At 43.9% G+C, this 24872-nt stretch overlaps 1 pseudogene; it reads left to right on the top strand.

The window, feature by feature from the left end:
* Positions 1–6625: 6625 nt before the first annotated feature.
* On the top strand, positions 6626–22960 carry LOC139576847 (sodium-dependent phosphate transporter 1-A-like; annotated as a pseudogene).
* The last annotated feature ends 1912 nt before the right edge of the window (positions 22961–24872 follow it).

Here is a 24872-nt window from a genome sequence, read left to right as displayed (position 1 = left end):
CGTTATAGTACTTGTTCTGAATGAAAAACTAATGTGCTAATTCAATAAAACATTAAAACATTGGTTTAGAGATGATTTACAAAAGTGTTTTGTTTTGTTGATGTTTTACATCTGGAGGATGCCGTGCCAGCTAGTGTAATGAGGCAGTTGTACAGCCAGATAAATAACTGCGGATATGTGTGGGTGAGACGCTTCAAATTACACTCTTCCTGTTTTACCTCACATTTTCCCAAATTAAGAATTTGGGGTTGTAACGAATAACAGAGACAACATTATGCGATGCTGAAGTTTCTCAAATGACAAAAAGAAAACAGACTGAAACAAATCTTACACATGCGGAAAGCCTACCAGCAGAGAGACTGGACAAAATGTAGAATATCATTCAGATCTTTTCACTGTTGACTCTAAATCGCACATCTTTCTTTTAGGTACTTTTAGTATACTCTTTTAGCATATGTTTAGAGGATGTTGCATTTAAGCCAGCACAACATATACAGTATGCACAACAAAATAGTTGTGGTTATGGTTGAGGTTGAGGAGAAACATGCATCACACAACTTAGCAGAAACAAACATGCTGAAAGTTAGAGCTTTGTCTTCAGACAAAGAGTAATATAAAAAACACATGGGGGTCATATTAAAGGCTCAAATCAAATCTTGACTAAAGCCATACAAATGTACATTCATGTAATTATTTGTTTGGAAGTACTATGTCACGTTCCTGACCTTATTTCCTTTGTTTAGTCTTTGTTTAGTTGGTCAGGACGTGAGCTGGGTGGGTATATTCTATGTTTTGTGTTTCATTGGTTTAGGTGTATATTATTGGCCTGATATGGTTCTCAATCAGAGGCAGGTGTTTTACGTTGTCTCTGATTGGGAACCATATTTAGGTAGGCTGTGTTCACTGTTTGTTTGTGGGTGATTGTTCCTGTTCATTGCGTTCTTTGTTTTCAATAGGTTCACATGTTCAGGTCTGTAGCGTCGTTGGTTTCATTCTGTTTATTGTTTTGTTCGTGTTTATAAGTGTTCCAATAAATATGGAAACGTACCACGCTGCGATTTGGTCCTCCTCTCTTCCACCTAACGACGAGCGTTACATACTAATTAAAGATGCATTACTGTATTTGATTATACAGTAAGTTGGCTGAAAAATGTAGGACATTCTCAAATTTGATTTGATTTGAGCCTTAAGCCAGCACAACATATACAGTATACACAACAAAATAGTTGTGGTTGAGGAGAAACATGCATCACACAACAAAGCATTAACAAACATGCTGAAAGTTAGAGCTTTGTCTTCTGCCAAAGAGTAATATAAAAAACACATGAAGGTTGTATTAAAGTACTTTCAAAATATACATTGGATCACAGATGAATTGGAACGCTACATAGACCTTTACAGAGTCCCAGGAGTCATTGCTGGATCCAGTGTCCACTTATTTGAAAAGTGCAGTGACATGAATCCTTTAACTAGCCACAAGGTCATACATAGTATCTTAATCTGTGTAACAGTTCGCCATTACTGCATTAACTCACACAAATTCCATTGATAATATTATTAGCCTCAGTAATTAAATGTATGACTTATAAAACCTGTACAAATGTAATATCTTGTAATCTTCCCACTATAACCTCCTGTGTTTGATTGTGTAAATGGGGCTAAATACACCCCTACATGTTTTTCACACAAAAGATGACCAATCTTCCCAAAACTGTCACACACTGGTTCACATTCTTGTGTCTTCAGTGTATTCGCAATGTGTTTATCACTTTAATTGAAAATTGACATGCAGTATAAATAGAAAAATGACAAGGTTATCAGAAATTCAATTAGAGAATCATCAGCTGTCTTCCTGGCCCACCTCCAAATGCTTTTCAGGGCTCATAAAGTTCCATCCAATGGGCAAGTGGATCACATAAATGCTGACTAAAAGGTTTAGATTACGTGCATTTCAACTACCACAACTTACAACACCACAGAGTACCAAATAATGACTGATGCTTAAAGGAAAGTCATCAGCAGTTTTTAAGGGCAATGTTGCATTTCAAACCTGGGCAAATTCTGCTGACTTCCTTGTGCCTGCAAACTTCCTATGTGAATTTCACAGAAAATAATATTAATAATAAATTGGAGGTTGATCACTAACATAGACACTGAAACGTTTGACCGTGTAATGTTGATGTGCAGGAATACAATATTATCGGCTACCTACATTATAACAATTAGTTGTTCAACAAGGGTTCTTCTAAGAGCGTCAAAGTTCTCAGAAGAACCTTAGGGTTCTCAGCAGTGAAAATTGCCCCCAAAAGGTTCTTCCAAGAACCCCATAGGAAGTGGGGTTTATCGAGGATTCTCCTTAGCTGGTGGAGGTCCTCAATTTAAGGTTTGTCCCTTCTATGATCTAAATTTATATTGGTTTATCTATTTTTTCATATTTGTGCAAATCTTTCTAAAACAATAAATGGACACAATTCAATGGATATCAATCAACAAAGACATAAGAATATTTAGGCTATAAGAATATGTTGAAGGCTAGCTGTATTGGGTGCAGTTGACTGAACTTTTTTTGTGTCTGTGTCTGCAGGTATACAGAGGAGGGATACAAAGGTATGCCAATTGGTATTGGTTTGTTATGCAGATCACATGGACCATCCTCCTCCCTTGCCTCTTCAAATGATTCCAACCTCCTAGTGTGGAAATATATATAAAACACATACAAATCAGGTTTTTGACTGCACTTGGCCTTTAAGGTTTCCTGTAAACAGGCTAAATATTATTAAGCCTTGTCTCTGGCAGCTGCAGTTTTATGATTAGAACTGAAAGTGCGTGCGCATGAGCCGTTATACTTCCCACCCATTGCGGAACAAGTATGTAAGCCCACAAGCAATTTAACCAAACAACTCTGGCCGCGTCGCGTGATATAGAACTCTCCTCCAATGACTGTAGATTAAGTGGACAAGTTATACCGTGGATGCTTGCGTAGGCACACAGGCTACGCACAGTCTTCAATTTCAGGGCTACTTATTGCAACGGGAGCAGCGGTCCTTTATTGGTGAGTAGGCTTATAAAATACTTGGTGCTCTCCACTCACCATGGCCCTCGTTCATTAATCACTTTCAGACTGTTTCCGCACTGTCGTACACGAACCTGAGTTGCGCGTGACGCCTTCCACTTTTTTATTGTTGGCCCATTATTATAAACATCTGAATAAGTCTATGTCATCTAGATCAGTGGTTCCGACGAGGACCCCTGGGGGTACTTGGCCCATCCACAGAGGGTACTTGACTAATGAGACCATAGGCTTACTGGTAAAATCACACGAGGTACTTCAGCGGTACTCCGGGCAGAGCAAAATTCAGTTGGTGGTACAGTAATCGAAAAGGGTTGAGAACCACTGATCTAGATAATTTAGTGTCAAACTGCTGTAACTATTACATGTAGGCAATGTAACCACTTGATTTTCCTTATCCTGCTCTGATATTTTGTAGCATCTCTTATTTACATTTTCAGAGATTGTTTGCAATCTTTTTTCTTCTAAGGATAAACTATTTTGTTTAGTCCTTGTGGTTTTCAGAATTGGAAAAATGAAAGGCATACTCTACTATGATTTTATGGTCCACTTATGTTTTAATTAAATAACTGGTTTTAGTATAAAACACATGTGAAGTAACCTAACCAGTCAGTTATTCATTGCTAGTTATGCAAGACACAGAACTGGTGTATTTTCTAGTTGCCTAGTATTTCATAAGACCACGGCCCAGAGCTGGACTACTGCCCCAGACCCCCACCCCCAATTTTGTTTTTATGACAGAAACATGTCCAGTTTTATAATTCTATTTCTACACATTTTGTCACAAGGCTAAGAGAGAACTTTGCTGTTTTAAAGCTAATTTCTTTCAATTCTACACATTTTGCAATAAAAAACAAAGGTTGGGGACCCAACTGTAATCCGGCACTGAGAAGGCATCAGTAACACTGCTCTTGAAGTGCTTGAAATCTACATTTGTGATAATTGTCCCCCACAATGAAATCGGGGAAGGGACTGAGACTTTGTCTCCGTCCAACAGTACAATACACTCTTAGAAAAAAAGTTCTGGATAGAACCAAAAAGGCTTCTATTGCTTGCTTCATATATGGGACCCCTTAAGGTTCTATATAGAACCCTTTTGTAGAACCCTTTTGTAGTTCTTTGATCAGAAACCCGGGGGTTTGTCATCACTGAACCAGAATTGCTTCCATGTAGAACCATTGGGTTCCATACAGGGTTCTATTTTGAACAAATTTCGGGTTCTTTACAGAACCTTAAAGCTGCAATATGTAACTTTTTGGGCGACACATAGAATGTGAGTTATAGATCTGTCATTCTTATCGAAAGCAAGTCTAAGAGGCGGAATAAAAGAAGCGTGGTCATTACACAATGACCATAATCCATTGCACAACTACTTTTCCGGCCTGTAAGTTTATTCTAGGTTAGTGTGGAACAGAGAGAGAAAAGAGACAGAAAAATATGCAATCGAGAGGGATAGATAGCAGTTGCTTTGCGAGGTATCTCTACCTGAAAATACATGATCTAAGTGATTGATAATTGGTATTCAGCAGTCATAAAAGTATGACTTATTTACTTTGAAGAACTACTAATATAGGGATTTTGTCAGACAGCATAGGCAGCAGCTTTATAGAGATGAGATGACTTGGAATTAAATAATACAGTCATCAAATAAAACAAACAACTGAAATAAGTTACTAAAGTAAAGTCATGTGAATAAATTATGGTTAATAGGTGATAAGAAATACTGGGCAGTCACTAACATCATGGGAATTTAATTAATTGTTTTATTCTGTGTTACGGCATTCAACCCACATAATTCATAATGCATTTAATAATGTTAAAAATAAATCAATTGAAATCGAAAACCGTGATTATTTTTCTATAATCGAACTGAAACCAAACCTACCTCAAAAAGCACTAATCGCTCAGCACAGACAGCACTGGCCTGATTTTGACAAAACTTGGGTGAATAATGAGTCTTGCCATAGAGATCCAGCATTTACAAAATTACACTGATTGGCCAGATGGTGGCGCTATAACAAGAGATTGAAAATGCTAACTTTAAAAGGGACACATAAAGTTAGAAAAGGGACACATAAAGTTAGAAAAGGGACACATAAAGTTAGAATTTTTTTGAAAAATACTTAACGCTACTCCTCTGGCACCGAATGACCGATCTGCATGCAACTTGATATGTTGCATCTATGGACAAAGGTCTCTCGGCAATACTTTCCAGACTAGTACCTCAAACAACACTGATCAATAAACATTCACATGGGTGTGGTCTGGCACATAAATGCATATAAATCAATCAAAGGTATTTGTATTGTAACAAAATGTGGTACACATGCTGCAAACACTGTCAAGACTAAACATATTAAAGAACATTCACATTGACCACATGGTGGTGCTATTACGGGCACATGTTTATATCTCTTGATGTGTTTGACTCAGAGTGATGACATTTGGCACACATGCTCAGGGATAAGAATCTAGCTCACCCACACAATATCTTAGACACCACTAGCTCTGAATGATGCTTCTTACCATAGAGATCCGTCATTTACAAATTGACACTTATTGGCCCAAGCGGAGAGCAATACATCATTCCTGGGGGACGACAGGTTTACTGTTGCCTTGTTTTATTCTTGAAGTACCGTATATAGGCTATATATACTTTTATGCTAGTGTATGATTCACTGACAACTTGTATATAGGCCTACTGAAAGACCGCTTTTATACTGTATTATTTCAGAGATTGATATTTAAATTGATCTGTCATCATACATGATTTGTAAAGTGCCATCTCTCAAATTTAAATTCAAAACATATATTCTTCTTAGGGTAATCATTCACGCCATGATTAACCCACCAATTATTGGATGTGCTCTTGCTTCACAAATTAACGATCACTGTTTAAAAAAATGCACAAACAGTTCACTAATAAAAAAGTCAATAGGTCAGGTTTGACAGAGATTGGCCCAGTGAGCATGGTGGAGAGAATAGGGTTACTATCAAATGTAAAAAAATTGAAACCGTTTTCACACATACAATGGTTGTTAATTTAACCCCGCCCAAGATGTTTAAATTTACTTTAACAATAGACATGCTTTAACATTGCAGATCCATAGTGTCTGTTTTGGTCCTGTCTGTTAACTCCTGGTCTAATATGTTTATGTCAGTTCAAATATGTAATTACTGTTAAATACTAAAATGAAACAATGATTTTGATCTTCTGATTCAGTGTGGTGAATAAGTATTTATTTTATTTTTTTGCAGAACATTGTACGTCATCAACCACCTACTGAGGCTCACACAATGGATGTACTTTGCATATTATCCCAGTGTCTAAGAACTCTCAAACCAGCTCAGTAAACTTAGATAGTAATTATTGTTTTACCCTTCACTTTAGCCTCTTATTGACGAGAGCTCGGAAAGGAGTAAGAAAATAGCTATATTCTTTGATTTGAGGCAGGATACCTGAAACGCGTATTTATTGAATCTCAAGGAAGCAATATACCTCATTATTTATTATTCGTATTATCTTGAATTTTTTTTTTTAGTTATTTTGAAAATGTTATTTTGAGATTCAAATCGACACGTTTTTTTTACAATGGAACCTACCAGTATAGCATCTCTAGCAGGAGCCACCACTGCCTATTCGAGTGATATGTCAGGCTACCTGTGGCTACTGATGTTGGGCTTTGTCATTGCCTTCATCCTGGCCTTCTTTGTGGGGGCCAATGATGTGGCCAACTTGTTTGGCACAGCGGTGGGCTCTGGCGTGGTCACCCTACGAGAGGCCTGCATCCTGGCCACTGTCTTTGAGACGGTAGACTCCATGCTGCTGGGGGCCAAAGTCAGCGAGACCATCCGCAAGGGCATCATCGACGTGAACATGTACAATGGCTCCGAACACGTGCTGATGGCAGGCTCCATCAGTGCCATGTTTGGTGACTGCTTATATGACGATCATTGTTAGGAGTTCAGAAACTCCTTGCATGCTATGTTGATTTAAGAGGTCTCAATGGCATTTGTTGATATCCTTATAAAGGCAACAAATGAGGACGTTGTTCATGCTTGTGTTCTACAGGTTCTGCTGTGTGGCAACTGACAGCTTCATTTTTAAAGTTCCCTATATCTGGAACCCACTGTATTGTGGGTGCAACAATTGGTTTCTCTATGGTAGCCAAAGGTCATCATGGGGTCAAATGGATGGAGCTACTAAGTATTGGTGTGTAAATGACTGTGGTGATACGCTGCAATAAGGACTTGCTCAGACATGATAATTATGAGATGATGATATCACATTATTAGGGTGACAAAATAAGGGTTGAAAAAAAGAAAAAAAAGAAATGCTTATGACAAGTCTTACAATGCATTACATCTATCGTATCGTAATGCATTATTACCAAATAGTATTGGTCAGAGACTCATTGAAATATGCTTTGACATAATTATCTTTAGAAATATCTCTCTTTTCTCTCTGCAGTGGTATCCTGGTTCCTCTCACCTCTGCTGTCAGGCATCATGTCTGCAATTCTCTTCTATTTTGTTCGCAGGTTCATCCTGAATAAGGTAAGAGGGGTAAACCTGTAATATTGTTTTTAGTGTTTCAACTTTCTCCTGACGAGAGAATGTAGAAGGATGAAATTACTGTGTCAGCACACAATGGGGAATATCTGGGGAATCTATGAAATAATAGTGACATTTAATAAGTGGTCCTTAGCCATGTGCTCCAAGCCAGATCTCACCCCACCTGTCTTCCTCAGGAGGATCCTGTTCCCAACGGCCTGAGAGCTCTCCCTGTCTTCTATGCTATCACCATGGCCATCAACTTCTTCTCGATCATGTTCACTGGAGCCCCCTGTGAGTACACACTCTCAGTCACTATGCACACATACACCCCACTCACTTCATCCTCCCAAAGCACTAATGCAGGGACCATTGAAACCCTCTGGGGCACCCTTGATGCCTTATTAAAAAGTGTCACTGGAGGCATAAAGGAGTCTGCTATGATGAAATTTGTTTATATTTCAGTCCAATGTTTTGTCATTCAGCGTATTTAACTACCAGATTTTTTTTTTGAAAGAAAACATGCCGCTGTCAGAACCTCTGAAATTACATGTTTTATACTGTGCTGTGGGATACAATTTTATTTTATTGCACACAGTAGACACATCCAACAATATGGGCTACTGTGTATGATATTGCTCACATATTTACCACACTCGTTTTCATGCTTGCCCACATACTTTTACACTTACCCTTACTCATGTGTTCTGTTTCTCAGACATTGAGTAACACAACTGATGCTGATAATCTCACTCATGCTAACAGACACACATAATCAGAACCACACAATCTTGTAAGGCTTCATTTAGAAGATATGAAATGTTCTCTTGGGAGCCCCTCATTGTATCTATGGCAGTAGGAGAGTTATTGTCACTGCATTACAGTATTTGCTATCCTGTATATTTTTTATTATTGCTGTAAATGGTGTTTTGCTTCCTGTCTCTCACATCTGTCAAATTTGATTGACTCGTTGGCCATACATTAGATTTGATCTGTAACATTTTATTGGCTACTGGATTAAATAGGTAAGTATTGAGAAAATGTGCATTACTAACCGCTATAGTATAAAAATATGTTAAAAAGTTGAAACAATAGGTTGGTACATAAACTCAGCAAAGAAATAAACATCCCTTTTTCAGGACCTTGTCTTTCAAAGAGACTCATATCTCCCTGACTAGCTTTAAGCACCAGCTGTCAGAGCAGCTCACAGATCACTGCACCTGTACATAGCCAATTTGTAAATAGCCCATCCAACTACCTCACCATATTGTTATTTATTTTATTTATTTTGCTCCTTTGCACCCCAGTACCACTACTTGCACACTCATCTTTTGAACATCTATCACCCCCGTGTTTAATTTGCCATACTGTAATAATTTCGCCACTAAGGCCTATTTGCCTCACCCCCCTTATCCTACCTCATTTGCACACACTGTATATAGACTTTCTCTATTGTATTATTGACTGTATGTGAGTGTCACGATCGTGTGGAGGAGAGACGGACCAAAACGCAGCATGTGGAAAATAAGCCATCTTCTTTTTATTTGAACGACGAAGATGAACACGAAACACTTATACAAACTATACAAAAACAACAAACGACCGTGAAGCTATAAACGTAGTGCGCACACACACACAGGCTACAAACGTTCAACATAGACAATTCCCCACAAACAGCTAAAGCCTATGGTTGCCTTAAATATGGCTCCCAATCAGAGACAACAATAACCAGCTGTCTCTAATTGAGACCCAATTCAGGCAACCATAGACTTTCCTAGATACCTACACTCAACCATAGACACAGCTAGACTACTATACTAAACATAAACCCAACTACTCTAATAAACCCCCTAAACCTTACAACCACCCTAGACACTACAAAAAACACATACATTCCCCATGTCACACCCTGACCTAACTAAAATAATTAAGAAAACAAAGAATACTAAGGCCAGGGCGTGACATAACCCCCCCCTTAAGGTGCGAACTCCGGGCGCACCAGCACATAGTCTAGGGGAGGGTCTGGGTGGGCGTCCGTCCACGGCGGCGGCTCCGGCACTGGTCGTGGTCCCCACCCCACCATAGTCACTACCCGCTTACGTAGCCTCCTCCAAATGGCCACCCTCCAAATTAACCCCACCGGACTAAGGGGCAGCACCGGACTAATGGGCAGCACCGGACTAAGGGGCAGCACCGGACTAAGGGGCAGCACCGGACTAAGGGGCAGCACCGGACTAAGGGGCAGCACCGGACTAAGGGGCAGCACCGGACTAAGGGGCAGCACCGGACTAAGGGGCAGCACCGGACTAAGGGGCAGCACCGGACTAAGGGGCAGCACCGGGATAAGGGGCAGCACCGGGATAAGGGGCAGCACCGGGATAAGGGGCAGCACCGGGATAAGGGGCGGATCCTGGCTGGCTGGCGGATCCTGGCTGGCTGGCGGATCCTGGCTGGATGACGGATCCTGGCTGGATGACGGCTCTGGCGGATCCTGGCTGGATGACGGCTCTGGCGGATCCTGGCTGGCTGGCGGCTCTGGCGGATCCTGGCTGGCTGGCGGCTCTGGCGGATCCTGGCTGGCTGGCGGCTCTGGCGGATCCTGGCTGGCTGGCGGCTCTGGCGGATCCTGGCTGGATGACGGCTCTGGCGGATCCTGGCTGGATGACGGCTCTGGCGGATCCTGGCTGGATGACGGCTCTGGCGGATCCTGGCTGGATGACGGCTCTGGCTGGTCATGGCTCGCTGACGGCTCAGGCTGGTCATGGCTCGCTGACGGCTCTGGCTGGTCATGGCTCGCTGACGGCTCTGGCTGGTCATGGCTCGCTGACGGCTCTGGCTGATCCGTTCTGGCGGAAGGCTCTGGCTGATCCGGTCTGGCGGAAGGCTCTGGCTGATCCGGTCTGGCGGAAGGCTCTGGCTGATCCGGTCTGGCGGAAGGCTCTGGCTGATCCGGTCTGGCGGAAGGCTCTGGCTGATCCGGTCTGGCGGAAGGCTCTGGCTGATCCGGTCTGGCGGAAGGCTCTGTAGGCTCATGGCAGACGGGCGGCTTTGCAGGCTCATGGCAGACGGGCGGCTTTGAAGGCTCAATACAGACGGGCAGTTCATGCGGCGCTTGGCAGACGGACAGTTCATGCGGCGCTTGGCAGACGGACAGTTCAGGCGCCGTTGGGCAGACGGGCAGTTCAGGCGCCGCTTGGCAGACGGGCAGTTCAGGCGCCGCTTGGCAGACGGGCAGTTCAGGCGCCGCTTGGCAGACGGGCAGTTCAGGCGCCGCTTGGCAGACGGGCAGTTCAGGCGCCGTTGGGCAGACGGCAGACTCTGGCCGGCTGAGACGCACTGTAGGCCTGGTGCGTGGTGCCGGAACTGGAGGTACCGGGCTAAGGACACGCACCTTCAGGCTAGTGCGGGGAACAACAACAGGGCACACTGGACTCTCAAGGCGTACTATAGGCCTGATGTGTGGTACCGGCACTGGTGGTACCGGGCTGAGGGCACGCACAACAGGGCGAGTACGGGGAGAAGGAACAGTGCGTACAGGGCTCTGGAGACGCACATGAGGCTTGGTGCGTGGTACCGGAACTGGTGGTACCGGACTGGAGACACGCACCTCAAGGCTAGTGCGGGGAGCAGGGACAGGGCACACTGAGTTCTCAAGGCGCACTATAGGACTGGTGCGTGGTACCGGAACTGGTGGTACCGGGCTGAGGGCACGCACCTCAGGACGAGTGCGGGGAGAAGGATCAGTGCGTACAGGGCTCTGGAGACGCACAGGAGGCTTGATGCGTGGTGCCGGGACTGGAGGCACTGGGCTGGAGACACGCACCACAGGGAGAGTGCGTGGAGGAGGAACAGGGCTCTGGAGACGCACTGGAAGCCTGGTGCGTGGTGTCAGCACTGGTGGTACTGGGCTGGGAACACACACCACAGGGCTAGTGCGAGGAGCAGTAACAGGACGTACAGGACTCTGGAGACGCACAGGAGGCTTTGTGCGTGCTGTAGGCACTGTCTTAACCAGACGGCTAGCACGCTCCTCAGGACGAGTATGGAGAGCTGTTCCCGGTGACATTAACTCACCAACACGTTCATTCGGACGAATGCCGTGCCTCATGCACCAAACCAGTACATCCCTCATAACTCTCTCCTCCAATTTCTCCATTAACTCTTTTACTGTCTCTGCGTCACTCACCTCCAAATCCGCCCTCACCGGCTCCTTACGGTAAGCAGGAGGAGTTGGCTCACGTCTCCCGACTGACCCAACTAAACTACCCGAGAGCCCCCCCCCCCCAAGAAATTTTTGGGTTTGACTTACGGGCTTCCAGCCTTGTTTCCTTGCTGCCTCCTCATATCGCCGCCTCTCCTCTTTCGCTGCCTCCAGCTCAGCTTTGGGACGGCGATATTCTCCTGGTTGAGCCCAGGGTCCTTTTCCGTCCAATATTTCCTCCCATGTCCACGAGTCCTGGTTACTTTGCCGCTGTTGTTGGTTCCACTCATGCTGCTTGATCCATGGTTGGTGGGGAATTCTGTCACGATCGTGTGGAGGAGAGACGGACCAAAACGCAGCATGTGGAAAATAAGCCATCTTCTTTTTATTTGAACGACGAAGATGAACACGAAACACTTATACAAACTATACAAAAACAACAAACGACCGTGAAGCTATAAACGTAGTGCGCACACACACACACACACACACACACACACACACACACACACACACACACACACACACACACACACACACACACACACACACACACACACACACACACACACACACACACACACACACACACACACACACACACACACACACACACACACACACACACACACACACACACACACACACACACACACAGGCTACAAACGTTCAACATAGACAATTCCCCACAAACAGCTAAAGCCTATGGTTGCCTTAAATATGGCTCCCAATCAGAGACAACAATAACCAGCTGTCTCTAATTGAGACCCAATTCAGGCAACCATAGACTTTCCTAGATACCTACACTCAACCATAGACACAGCTAGACTACTATACTAAACATAAACCCAACTACTCTAATAAACCCCCTAAACCTTACAACCACCCTAGACACTACAAAAAACACATACATTCCCCATGTCACACCCTGACCTAACTAAAATAATTAAGAAAACAAAGAATACTAAGGCCAGGGCGTGACAGTGAGTTTATTCCATGTGTAACTCTGTGTTGTTGTTTGTGTGGCACTGCTTTGCTTTATCTTGGCCAGGTCGCAGTTGTAAATGAGAACTTGTTTTCAACTAGCCTACCTGGTTAAATAAAAAAATAAAAAGGTAATTCGTAAAAATCCAAATTACTTCACAGATCTTCATTGTAAAGGGTTTAAACACTGTGGGGTGTTCAACACATTTACATTTACATTTAAGTCATTTAGCAGACGCTCTTATCCAGAGCGACTTACAAATTGGTGCATTCACCTTATGATATCCAGTGGAACAACCACTTTACAATAGTGCATCTAACTCTTTTAAGGGGGGGGGGGGGGGTTAGAAGGATTACTTTATCCTATCCTAGGTATTCCTTAAAGAGGTGGGGTTTCAGGTGTCTCCGGAAGGTGGTGATTGACTCCGCTGACCTGGCGTCGTGAGGGAGTTTGTTCCACCATTGGGGTGCCAGAGCAGCGAACAGTTTTGACTGGGCTGAGCGGGAACTGTAAGGAATACCTAGGATAGGAACACACATGCTTGTTCAATGAACCATAAATAATTAATGAACATGTACCTGTGGAATGGTCATTAAGACACTAACAGCTTACAGACGGTAGGCAATTTTCCTGGGCCACTATAACTGTGTCCTTTGATTGGTGTCTTTTGATTAGTTCCTGCTAGCGACAGATGTAGCTCGACATTTTCTTTCTCTGTAGTATTGAATAGGTTACCGTCTGGTTGAAATATTATCGATTATGTATGTTAAAAACAACCTGAGGATTGATTATAAAAAACCTTTGACATGTTTCTACGAACATTACGGATACTTTTTGGAATTTTCGTCTGCCCTCGTCTGCCCTTCAGGAACGGAACGAGCCTGTGGTTTTCTGAACATAACGCGCAAACCAAATGGCGGTTTTTGGTTATAAAACTAATCTTTATCGAACAAAAAGAACATTTATTGTGTAACTGAGAGTCTCGTGAGTACAAACATCCGAAGATTATCAAAGGTAAGCGATTCATTTGATTGCTTTTCTGACTTTCGTGACCAAGCTAATTTAAGGCTAGCTGTTCTTAGTGTTTTGTCTAGTGATTGATAAACTCACAAACGCTTGGATTGCTTTCGCTGTAAAGCATATTTTCAAAATCTGACACGATAGGTGGATTAACAACATGCTAAGCTGTGTTTTGGTATATTTCACTTGTGATTTCATGATTTATAAATATTTTTAGTATTATTTTTGAATTTGGCGCTCTGCAGTTTAGCGGTTGTTGTTGATAAATGATCCCGGTAACGGGATCCGTGCGTCAAGAAGTTAACATTAGAAGCCTCCTCCCTAAGTTTGTTTTATTAACTGCTTTAGCACACTCTGCCAACCCGGATGTCCTAGCCGTGTCTGAATCCTGGCTTAGGAAGACCACCAAAAACTCTGAAATCTCAATCCCTAACTACAACATTTTCAGACAAGATAAAACGGCCAAAGGGGGCAGTGTTGCAATCTACGGCAGAGATAACCTGCAGAGTTCTGTCCTACTATCCAGGTCTGTACCCAAACAATTTGAATTTCTACTTTTAAAAATCCACCTCTCTAAAAACAAGTCTCTCACCGTTGCCGCTTGCTATAGACCACCCTCTGCCCCCAGCTGTGCTCTGGACACCATATGTGAACTGATTGCCCCCCCATCTATCTTCAGAGATCGTGCTGCTAGGTGACCTAAACTGGGACATGCTTAACACCATGGCCATCCTACAATCTAAGCTTGTTGCCCTCAATCTCACACAAATTATCAATGAACCTACCAGGTACAACCCCAAAGCCGTAAATACGGGCACCCTCATAGATATCATCCAAACCAACTTGCCCTCTAAATACACCTCTACTGTTTTCAACCAAGATCTCAGCGATCACTGCCTCATTGCCTGTATCCATAATGGGTCAGCGGTCAAACGACCTCCACTCATCACTGTCAAACGCTCCCTGAAACACTTCAGCGAGCAGGCCTTTCTAATCGATCTGGCCCGGGTATCCTGGAAGGATATTGACCTCATCCCGTCAGTAGAGGATGCCTGGTTATTCTTTAAAAATGCCTTCCTCACCATCTTAAATAAGCATGCCCCATTCAAGAAATTTAGAACCAGGAACAGATATAGCCCTTGGTTCTCTCCAGACCTGACTGCCCTTAACCAGCACAAAAACATCCTGTGGCGTTCTGCATTAGCATCGAACAGCCCCCGAGATATGCAACTTTTCAGGGAAGTTAGGAACAAATATACACAGGCAGTTAGAAAAGCCAAGGCTAGCTTTTTCAAGCAGAAATTTGCTTCCTGCAACACAAACTCAAAAAAGTTCTGGGACACTGTAAAGTCCATTGAGAATAAGAGCACCTCCTCCCAGCTGCCCACTGCACTGAGGATAGGAAACTTTGTCACCACCGATAAATCCACTATAATTGAGAATTTCAATAAGCATTTTTCTACGGCTGGCCATGCTTTCCACCTGGCTACCCCTACCCCGGTCAATAGCACTGCACCCCCCACAGCAACTCGCCCAAGCCTTCCCCATTTATCCTTCTCCCAAATCCAGTCAGCTGATGTTCTGAAAGAGCGGCAAAATCTGGATCCCTACAAATCAGCCGGGCTAGACAATCTGGACCCTTTCTTTCTAAAATTATCTGCCGAAATTGTTGCAACCCCTATTACTAGCCTGTTTTACCTCTCTTTCGTGTCGTCTGATATTCCCAAAGATTGGAAAGCAGCAGCAGGCATCACTCTCTTCAAAGGGGGGAACACTCTTGACCCAAACTGCTACGGACCCAAACTGCTACGGACTCACCTTGCTGCTGGTGAGTCTCTGATCCACCTCTACGCAGACGACACCATTCTGTATACCTCTGGCCCTTCTTTGGACAATGTGTTAACAACCCTGCAGACGAGTTTCAATGCCATACAACTCTCCTTCCGTGGTCTCCAACTGCTCTTAAATACAAGTAAAACTAAATGCATGCTCTTCAACCGATCGCTGCCTACACCTGCCCGCCCGCAAAAAATCACTACTCTGGATGGTTCTGACTTAGAATATGTGGACAACTACAAATACCTAGGTGTCTGATTAGACTGTAAACTCTCCTTCCAGACGCACATCAAACATCTCCAATCCAAAGTTAAATCTAGAATTGGCTTCCTATTGTGCAACAAAGCATCCTTCACTCATGCTGCCAAACATACCCTCGTAAAACTGACCATCCTACCAATCCTCGACTTCGGCAATGTCATTTACAAAATAGCCTCCAACACTCTACTCAACAAATTGGATGTAGTCTATCACAGTGCCATCCGTTTTGTCACCAAAGCCCCATATACTACCCACCACTGCGACCTGTACGCTCTCGTTGGCTGGCCCTCGCTTCATACTCGTCACCAAACCCACTGGTTCCAGGTCATCTACAAGACCCTGCTAGGTAAAGTCCCGCCTTATCTCAGCTCGCTGGTCACCATAGCAGCACCCACCCGTAGCACGCGCTCCAGCAGGTATATCTCACTGGTCATCCCCAAAGCCAATTCCTACTTTGGTCGTCTTTCCTTCCAGTTCTCTGCTGCCAATGGAACGAACTACAAAAATCTCTGAAACTGGAAACACTTATCTCCCTCACCAGCTTTAAGCACCAGCTGTCAGAGCAGCTGCAGATCACTGCACCTGTACATAGCCTGTAAATAGCCCAAACAATTACCTCATCCCCTACTGTATTTATTTATTTTGCTCCCTTGCACCCCAGTATTTCTACTTTGCACATTCAGCTTCTGCAAATCTACAATTCCAGTGTTTTTAATTGCTATATTGTATTTACTTCACCACCGTGGCCTTTTTATTGCCTTTACCTCCCTTATCTCACCTCATTTGCTCACATTGTATATAGACTTGTTTTTGTACTGTATTATTAACTGTATGTTTGCTTTACTCCATGTGTAACTCTGTGTTGTTGTATGTGTCGAACTGCTTTGCTTTATCTTGGCCAGGTCGCAGTTGTAAATGAGAACTTGTTCTCAACTTGCCTACCTGGTTAAACAAAGGTAAAAAAAAAAAAAAAAAATTAAGGTCACAGTTTTAAAAACTTAGGACACTAAAGAGGCCTTTCTACTGACTCTGAAAAACAGCAAAAGAAAGATGCCCAGGGTCCCTGCTCATCTGCGTGAACGTGCCTTAGGCATGCTGCAAGGAGGCATGAGGACTGCAGATGTGGCCAGGGCAATAAATTGCAATGTCCGTACTGTGAGACGCCTAAGACAGCGCTACAGGGAGACAGGATGGACAGATGATCGTCCTCGCAGTGGCAGACCACGTGTAACAACACCTGCACAGAATCGGTACATCCGAACATCACACCTCTGGGACAGGTACAGGATGGCAACAACAACTGCCCGAGTTACACCAGGAACGCACAATCCCTCCATCAGTGCTCAGACTGTCCGCAATAGGCTGAGAGAGGCTGGACTGAGGGCTTGTAGGCCTGTTGTAAGGCAGGTCCTCACCAGACATCACCGGCAACAACGTCGCCTATGGACACAAACCCACCGTCGCAGGACCAGACAGGACTGGCAAAAAGTGCTCTTCACTGACGAGTCGCTGTTTTGTCTCACCAGGGGTGATGGTCAAATTTGCGATTATTGTCGAAGGAATGAGCATTACAAAGGCCTGTACCCTGGAGCAGGATCGATTTGGAGGTGGAGGGTCCGTCATGGTCTGGGGTGGTGTCACAGCATCATCGGACTGAGCTTGTTGTCATTGCAGGCAATCTCAATGCTGTGCATTACAGGGTAGACATCCTCCTCCCTCATGTGGTACCCTTCCTGCAGGCTAATCCTGACATGAACCTCCAGCATGACAATGCCACCAGCCATACTGCTCGTTCTGTGTGTGATTTCCTGCAAGACAGGAATGTCAGTGTTCTGCCATGGCCAGCGAAGAACCCGGATCTCAATCTCATTGAGCACGTCTGGGACCTGTTGGATCGGAGGGTGAGGGCCATTCCCCTGAGAAATGTCCGGGAACTTGCAGGTGCCTTGGTGGAAGAGTGGGGTAACATCTCACAGCAAGAACTGGCAAATCTGGTGCAGTCCATGAGGAGGAGATGCACTGCATTACTTAATGCAGCTGGTGGCCACACCAGACACTGACTGTTACTTTTGATTTTGACCCCCCCCCCTTTGTTCAATGACACATTATTCCATTTATGTTAGTCACATGTCTGTGGAACTTGTTCAGTTTAGGTCTCAGTTGTTGAATCTTGTTATGTTCATACAAATACAGTGGGGAGAACAAGTATTTGATACACTGCTGATTTTGCAGGTTTTCCTACTTACAAAGCATGTAGAGGTCTGTAATTTTTATCATAGGTACACTTCAACTGTGAGAGACGGAATCTAAAAATCTAGAAAATCTAGAAATCTAAAATCTAGAAAATCACATTGTATGATTTTTAAGTAATTAATTTGCATTTTATTGCATGACATAAGTATTTGATCACCTACCAACCAGTAAGAAATCCGGCTCTCACAGACCTGTTAGTTTCTCTTTAAGAAGCCCTCCTGTTCTCCACTCATTACCTGTATTAACTGCACCTGTTTGAACTCGTTACCTGTATAAAAGACACCTGTCCACACACTCAATCAAACAGACTCCAACCTCTCCACAATGGCCAAGACCAGAGAGCTGTATAAGGACATCAGGGATAACATTGTAGACCTGCACAAGGCTGGGATGGGCTACAGGATAATAGGCAAGCAGCTTGGTGAGAAGGCAACAACTGTTGGCGCAATTATTAGAAAATGGAAGAAGTTCAAGATGACGGTCAATCACCCTCAGTCTGGGGCTCCATGCAAGATCTCACCTCGTGGGGCATCAATGATCATGAGGAAGGTGAGGGATCAGCCCAGAACTACACAGCAGGACCTGATCAATGACCTGAAGAGAGCTGGGACCACAGTCTCAAAGAAAACCATTAGTAACACACTACGCCGTCATGGATTAAAATCCTGCAGCGCATGCAAGGTCCCCCTGCTCAAGCCAGCGCATGTCCAGGCCCGTCTGAAGTTTGCCAATGACCATCTGGATGATCCAGAGGAGGAATGGGAGAAGGTCATGTGGTCTGATGAGACAAAAATATAGCTTTTTGGTCTAAACTCCACTCGCCGTGTTTGGAGGAAGAAGAAGGATGAGTACAACCCCAAGAACACCATCCCAATCATGAAGCATGGAGGTGGAAACATCATTCTTTGGGGATGCTTTTCTGCAAAGGGGACAGGACGACTCCACCGTATTGAGGGGAGGATGGATGGGCCATGTATCGCGAGATCTTGGCCAACAACCTCCTTCCCTCAGTAAGAGCATTGAAAATGGGTTGTGGCTGGGTCTTCCAGCATGACAACGACCCGAAACACACAGCCAGGGCAACTAAGGAGTGGCTCCGTAAAAAGCATCTCAAGGTCCTGGAGTGGCCTAGCCAGTCTCCAGACCTGAACCCAATAGAAAATCTTTGGAGAGAGCTGAAAGTCCATATTGCCCAGCGACAGCCCCGAAACCTGAAGGATCTGGAGAAGGTCTGTATGGAGGAGTGGGCCAAAATCCCTGCTGCAGTGTGTGCAAACCTGGTCAAGAACTACAGGAAATGTATGATCTCTGTAATTGCAAACAAAGGTTTCTGTACCAAATATTAAGTTCTGCTTTTCTGATGTATCAAATACTTATGTCATGCAATAAAATGCAAATTAATTACTTAAAAATCATGCAATGTGATTTTCTGGATTTTTGTTTTAGATTCCGTCTCTCACAGTTGAAGTGTACCTATGATAAAAATTACAGACCTCTACATGCTTTGTAAGTAGGAAAACCTGCAAAATCGGCAGTGTATCAAATACTTGTTCTCCCCACTGTATATACACATGTTAAGTTTGCTGAAACTAAACGCAGTTGACAGTGAGAGGACGTTTCTTTATTTGCGTTTATTTGAGTTTAGTAATGCACTGTCCTAGTTGAAAGTGACCCTGATAAGTTCCTCTTCAGCACCTGTCTGACTCACATTATTTGTTGCTGCATGTCCTCTTTCTGATACTGCTCATATTTGAGTATGTACACAAATAGCTTAGTTGGAAGTGAAAAAGTTCTGAAGAAATTCTACCACGTGTCTCCTATCTCATGCGGTCACGAGGTAGGAAGGGACCGAGAAACGACGAATTAGAGACAGCAAGAGGGGTCATTTAGTTTTTACCATCCTTGTGATTATCTAAAAGGACTTTGAAGGCACAAGCAACAGTACACTCAATAGTATACTTGACATTTGTGTATGGTAAATGAAACGGACAGTTTCTACTAAATTACTGAATTATATGCATTTCTAGTTTTAGGAAAGGCGTATAACCCAACTACACATTTCAACTGAAACATTTGAAGAGAATGTGTTTGATGTGGTTGCTTTGACTGTGATATAGTACAGTGGCAAATGTTTCAATTCCCATACCAGGTGCTGTGTAGAAGGATGACCTTGAATTATGTGAAGGGTACATGCTTTAGTGACAGCGCCCTCTACGCCTCACCCTTGTCTGAGCATTCTGTCCCCTGTTCCCTTGTCCTGTACACAGTGCTGGGGTTCGACCAAATGCCATGGTAGGTAACACTGCTCATCTCGCTGGGCTGCGCTCTCATCACAGCCCTGGTTGTGTGGTTCTTCGTCAGTCCACGGCTCAAGAAGAAGATGAAGCGTAAATCTCATTGCTGTTATACAACTTCCAACTTTGAAAGGGAATCGATTGATGTAGAAATAATGCTGATTGCTGCCTTGCTGCTGTTTGTCCATCAGGTGAAGTGGCCTCCAGTCGCTGTGAAACTCCACTGATGGAGAAGACCCCCTCCAAACCTGCCCCACAGGAGCATCCCTCCACAATCAAACCTTGTGACTCCGTTCCCCATACACCACCAGCCGATAAGCAAAGGGTGGCCTTTAACATTGGAAGCTCATAGGAGGCTGATCTGGACAGCAACATGGACACCAAAGACTTGGACGTCAGCAATAGGGAGATCCCCTAGTGACTAGTGACAAAATGATTAAGCTTTATAGTATTTTTCCACTCATCTTTATTGTTTGAATTGGATGTATTGTTGCTGGTTATCCCTGTTAGGTATTAATGGCAGAATGGGCCCCATGACTATCACAGACCCACATAATGGCCAAGCCCACACTGTACAAAAGGACTCAGGGCTCTACAAAGACCTACTACACAAGCTTCACCTGGCTAAGGTGGGAGACTGCATTGATGACGACGATGGACGACCCATACGGCGAAACAACAGCTACACCTCCTACACCCTGGCCATCTATGGCATCCATGGGGACCGCAGATACAAGGGGGGGAGCTAGCAGATCAGCTCAGGAGATTGCGGCTGGACAGCTACAACAGCTACCGCTTGGCAGAGGCAGATGGTGGTACAGTGGTTAAGGAGGAGGCAGAGGCTGTGGGGCTGACAATGGAGGCAGGCAAGGACATACTTCTAGAGGAGGATGAGCTGGAGGTGGACCGGCCAGAGGTCACACATCTCTTCCGGTTCATACAGATCCTCACTGCTTATTTCAGCTCCTTCGCCCATGGAGGCAACGATGTCAGGTATGCTAGGACAGGGAATATTTAAGCAATAATACCATGGCTAAGGGCTGTACTTAAGCACAACGAAACGCAGAGTACCTGGATACAGCCCTTAGCCGTGGTACTGTATATTGGCCATATACCACAAACCTCTGAGGGGCCTTATTGCTATTACAAACTGGTTACCAACGTAATTGGTCAAAATAAATGTTTTGTCATAACCGTGGTATACGGTCTGATATACCACGGCTGTCAGCCAATCAGAATTCAGTGCTCGAACCACCCAGTTTATAAAGAGAAATAATTACTGTCTGCTTATTATTATAGGCTGATTATGTGAAGTAAGTATGCTCTCCTTTTTTATTCTCTCTCAGTAATGCAATTGGTGCTCTGGTGGCCCTGTGGCTGGTGTTTGAGAGTGGCTCTGTGGTGTCCAATGCCCCCACACCCATCTGGCTGCTTTTGTATGGAGGAGTGGGCATCACTGCTGGGCTCTGGGTGTGGGGACGCAAAGTGATCCAGACCATTGGCAAGGACCTCACCCCAATCACCCCCTCCAGGTATACCATGCACTGAAACTATCTGTGTTTTACATACGTAAGTTTGTGGGCCAAAACAACAAAATATCACATTGTTCAAACTCCCAAAGTCTATTCAGTATGAATATCATTCAATGTTCTCTTGTATCTTATTACACAGTATATAATTCTTGCGAATCTTATTTGCTCCTTCCAGTGGATTCAGCATTGAACTGTCCTCAGCGCTCACAGTGGTAGTAGCCTCTAATATTGGTCTCCCTGTCAGCACAACTCACTGCAAGGTAATTCAAGTTTAACTGTATAGATGAGTCGGGTCAATTTTGAGCCTAACAACAAAAAAACTGTCTAGAGCGCTATACCACTGTTATTGAATAATTTGGAAACTTTGTCTTATAATACCATAACGGAGGAATCGCATGACACTTAAATACGTAACAATTCACTCATTAATTGACCAGTGTGAGCTAGTAGAAATCAGTGTGAACCTGTGGATAGTGTTGAGTAAACTTGTTTTTGTTGTGTGCACTCAGGTGGGCTCTGTGGTTGCTGTTGGATGGCTGCGCTCAAGGAAGGCTGACTGGCATCTGTTCAGGAATATCTTCATCGACTGGTTTGTAACCGTCCCCATCTCTGGGCTCATCAGTGCTGCCATCATGGCTCTCTTCATCTATTACATCCTGTGAGGTTCGAATGGACCTGAGATGACCCCTGCCCTCAACCTGTGTTGAAAAATGTGTGTTTTCAGCATTTGTACATACCAAGTCCTGACTTTGTTTCTTTATACATGTGTTTACTGCACAGTACCCAGCATCACAGATGTTGATTACTACATAATGTTGAACATCTGCCATGTAATAAAAAAAATGTATTGTTAATGTCTAGTTTACAGATCATGCTAAAACTAGAAAGAGTTGTACATACAGAGGCATTAGTAATGAAATGTTTTATTCAAAATAAAATTACATTACCAAACCATTTGTTGTTGTGGTTATAAGCTTAGTACACATTTACCAGCAAGAAAATACAGTGCAATGAAAAAGTTTAAAAGTAAATTAATTTTGAATAGTCAACTTTTCTTCTTTTTTTTTAACCTTTATTTATCTAGGCATGTCAGTTAAGAAGAAATTCTTATTTACAATGACAGCCTACCAAAAGGCAAAAGGCCTCCTGCGGTGACGGGGGCTGGGATTAAAAATGAATCAAATATAAACATAGGACAAAACAAACATCACGACAAGAGAGACAAGACAACACTACATAAAGACAGACCTAAGACAACAACATAGCAAGGCAGCAACACATGACAACACAGCATGGTAGCAACACAACATAACAACAACATGGTAGCAACACAACATGGTAATAGCACAAAACATGGTAAAAACATTATTGGGCACAGACAACAGCACAAAGGGCAAGAAGGTAGAGACAATAATGCATCACACAAAGCAGCCACAACTGTCAGTAAGAGTGTCCACGATTGAGTCTTTAAATGAAGAGATTGAGATAAAACTGTCCAGTTTGAGTGTTTGTTGCAGCTCGTTCCAGTCGCTAGCTGCAGCGAACTGAAAAGAGGAGTGACCTAGGGATGTGTGTGCTTTTGGAACCTTCAACAGAATGTGACTGGCAGAACAGGTGTTGTATGTGGAGGATGGGGGCTGCAGTAGATATCTCAGATAGGGGGAGTGAGGCCTAAGAGGGTTTTATAAATAAGCATCAACCAGTGTGTCTTGCGAGGGGTATACAGAGACGACCAGTTTACAGAGGAGTATAGAGTGCAGTGACGCGTCCTATAAGGAGCATTGGTGGCAAATCTGATGGCCGAATGGTAAAGAACATCTAGCTGCTCGAGAGCACCCTTGCCTGCCGATCTATAAATGATGTCTCCGTAATCTTGCATGGGAAGGATGGTCATCTGAATCAGGGTTAGTTTGGCAGCTGGGGAAAGAGGAGCGATTACGATAGAGGAAACCAAGTCTTGATTTAACTTTAGCCTGCAGCTTTGATATGTGCTGAGAGAAGGACAGTGTACCGTCTAGCCATACTCCCAAGTACTTGTATGAGGTGACTACCTCAAACTCTAAACACTCAGAGGTAGTAATCACACCTGTGGGGAGAGGGGCATTCTCCTTACCAAACCATATTACCTTTGTTTTGGAGGTGTTCAGAACAAGGTTAAGGGCAGAGAAAGCTTGTTGGACACTAAGATAGCTTTGTTGTAGAGCATTTAACACAAAATCCGGGGAGGGGCCAGCTGAGTATAAGACATTATCATCTGCATTTAAATGGGTGAGAGAGCTTCCTACTGCCTGAGCAATGTTGTTGATGTAAATTGAGAAGAGCGTGGGGCCTAGGATCGAGCCATGGGGGACTCCTTTGGCGACAGGCAGTGGCTGAGACAGTAGATTTTCTGGCTTTATACGCTGCACTCTTTGAGAGAGGTAGTTAGCAAACCAGGCCCACAAAAAATGGAATGGTCTACCGTATCAAAAGATTTGACCAAGTCAATAAAAACAGCAGCACGACATTGCTTAGAATCAAGGGCAATGGTGACATCATTGAGGTCCTTCAAGGTTGCAGTGACACATCCATAACCTGAGCGGAAACCAGATTGCATACCTGAGAGAATACTATAGACATCAAGAAAGCCAGTCAGTTGAATATTGACAAGTTTTTACAACACTTTTGATAAACAGGGCAAAATAGAAATATCCCTATAACAGTTACAGTAGGATCAGCTTGATCTCCACCTTTAAATACAGGATGAACCGTGGCTGCCTTCCAAGCAATGGGAACCTCCCCAGAAAGGACCTCGGACTCAGTGACTGCCTGCAGGGAGAAACTTTGTATCGGGGTAGGGGAAAAAGAGGGAGAAGCATCGGGATAG

This window comes from Salvelinus alpinus, chromosome 5 (genome assembly GCF_045679555.1).
Source record: "Salvelinus alpinus chromosome 5, SLU_Salpinus.1, whole genome shotgun sequence".
In the NCBI taxonomy this organism is placed as follows: Eukaryota; Metazoa; Chordata; class Actinopteri; order Salmoniformes; family Salmonidae; genus Salvelinus; species Salvelinus alpinus.
Note: the sequence above shows the minus strand (reverse complement) of the source record. Positions and strands in the feature narration are given on the sequence as shown.